The sequence below is a fragment of the Saccostrea echinata genome, unplaced genomic scaffold (genome assembly GCF_033153115.1).
Source record: "Saccostrea echinata isolate AGI-Se365-2 ecotype Australia unplaced genomic scaffold, CSIRO_AGI_Sech_v1 ptg000001l, whole genome shotgun sequence".
Lineage (NCBI taxonomy): Eukaryota > Metazoa > Mollusca > Bivalvia > Ostreida > Ostreidae > Saccostrea > Saccostrea echinata.
Window position 1 is genome coordinate 42267806 of NW_026889750.1, and position 3003 is coordinate 42270808.

Below are 3003 nucleotides of genomic sequence, written 5' to 3' on the forward strand. Positions count from 1 at the left end.
TACATTGGGATTTAGAACTCGATTAAAGAACATTTTTGTATTTGTCACGTTGTTTTCTTTTATTTTAAATGAATTCTGATAGAAACAAGACCAGATTTAACAAATGTAAAAAGAATAATAAAATATACATGTATTTGCATCATAATATAATGAATTTTTTTTATACCTACAGCTGAACACATGCTTAAACTTGAAGAGATCCTAAAAATATTCAAGAATTCAATGTACCATTTACAACTGTAATTCAAACCACATAAATAATTTAATGCACACATTATACAGCACAACTCACATCCATCATAATGCCCAAATTATACAACGCAACTCACGAACATCCATCACAGTGCCCATATTATACAGGGCAACTAATATCCATCATAATGCCCACATTATACAGCACAACTCACATCCATCATAATGCCCACTTTATACAGTACAAGTCACATTCATCATAATGCCCACATTACACAGCAAAGCTCACATCCATCTTAATGCCCACATTGTAAGGACAACTTAGATCCATCATAATGTCCACATTGTACAGGCCAACTCAGATCCATCGTTATGCATGTCCACATTGTACAGGCCAGCTCTGATCCATCATAATGGCCATATACAGGGCAACTCACATCCATCATAATGCCCACGTTATAAAACACAATTTACATCCATCATAATGTCCATACTGTAAAGACAACTCACATCCATTATAATACCTATATTATACAGGGCAACTCACATCCATTATAATACCCATATTATACAGGGCAACTCACATCCATTATAATACCCATATTATACAGGGCAACTCACATCCATTATAATACCCTGATATTATACAGGGCAACGCAAACCAACTTAGAACACATCAGTCTTCATAGTGCCCACATTACACAGCACTAAAGGTAAAAATCCATGCCTTTTTCTTACGGTTTTATATCATAGAATGAATTCATGGAGCATCGATATCATGAAGATACCGGTAACATCCTATAAATACAATGAAGCTACTTTGCACCAAGATTGAAAGTCATTTAAGAGTATAACATTGATTTTTATGATGCAAAAGGATTTAAAAAAAAAAGATTCTCTTGAAACGAAATTCGGAATCGAAATCAGTAATCCCATTCTGTCTACTGTCTACTGGAAGCTTAGTAATAAGTACTTCCTGTTAATTTCACCCTTTCGGTCCTCGGAGATCACGTGATACTAAAGAGTATATAAGTAGAGACATCAGAGATCTTAGGACAGTTCCAGACTGAATTCGAGAGGAGTCAGTTGGTCTTTAGTTAAGGTGAGGAGCATAAACTTGCTTACTAAAGTCTTATGTGCCTGTATAAGGCTTTCGAGACTTTGTTGTGTTTTACTGCAAGTGGATAAATACTAATTTGCTTAGCTAGGGAGCGCACGCGCTCCAGGACAGAATTGGACTTTGTAGATATTGTTAATTAAAATCCTTGATTGAGAACTTTTATAATTATTTGATTTATTCCTTTAATTGCTCAGGCAGAGCAACCGAATCTTCGAACCCAGAAACGTTACACTCTTTTCTACATAGAGTTGGTATCTTCAGCCATTTTGTAAAATGTACTGTTTTCATCTTTCAGCGAAGTTTCTGGACTTTCAAATTCTTTGAATGACCTTTGTCTATTATCATAATCCCGAAAAAGAGTAAATTTGGAATTTAGTGTCTCCACTGCATTTAACGAACATGTAAAATGATTGTTATATGACACACTGTAACTATAGTAATATAACACTCGTCCACAAATGATATTACAGGTTAATCTTAAATTGAAAATGTATATTCGTTACAAAATTCCATTTATCAAATTTATTAACTTGACTACTCGACTACTAGTATTCCGTTAGTTACGTCCAAACGCATGTAGATAGGTAACGGGTAGGGCTGGGACGATACAACTTTTTCTATATCGATGCGTATCACGATATTTGAGCCACGATACGATATGTATCACGATATGTTGAATTGGTTTTAAAATCTTTTTTTTTGTATTGAAATGAACAAAACATTTCTTCACAAATAAGAATAATTTATTCAAAGAAGTTGTACTAGTATATCTGTTCTAAAACAAAATTATTTTACACAAGTGGTGTTAATTATTATGTACTTCATATTTATATTGATATTTAACATATTTATTTTATATATTTAACCCAAAATGTTAAGTAAACAAAGAAAAACATAAGTCAGAACTTTCTGGGCGATATTTCGATATTTTTTCATACGTATCGATATGCGTATCGTCCTCACACTGAATCGATATTATCGATACCTCGATATATCGTCCCAGCCCTAGTAACGGGAGCGTCGCACACGCAATAACAAAATGTTGATAACTTCCATAAATCAACTGGAACACAATCACACTGTTTATTATTTTTATTTTACTGTAAAGTGCAGAGTTATCTTCCCGAAAATGACACATAATAAAATTATTTTATTAAAATTTGAACGTTAATTTGAGCGGCTATCGAAACAAAAAAAAATCACAACTAAGCTAATAGAGATGTATGAAAGAAAGTTAATTACTGACAAACTAATTGATAACCATGAAAAAATAGGGAAATACAAGAAAGGCATCTTTTTACTATTAAAGGTTTGTTTTCTTTTCTTTACATTCATTAACCACGATGGGCAATGTAAACAAAGTTGACTTGAAATATTTTGAATTGACGTTCATAGACTTGCTGGAGAAAAGTAAATATTGAGTATCATTGAAACATCTATATTGATAACAGCATAGTTTCACTAAAACTTGACAAATTATGTTTATCATGTATTGGTTATGTAAAATTTCAGTGAGTAGCATACTTTTACTTTAATTACCTGCCTTTATGCCCTGCAGTTTAAATTAGTAGTCCAGATCGAAGTACCTGGCGTCATCTTCAAGTGCAATTGTTATTCCATAATCTACACCTAGAAATTTAATTTTGTGAAGACTACTAAGACAGTTTTGAATACCTAAGATTATCCTTTTG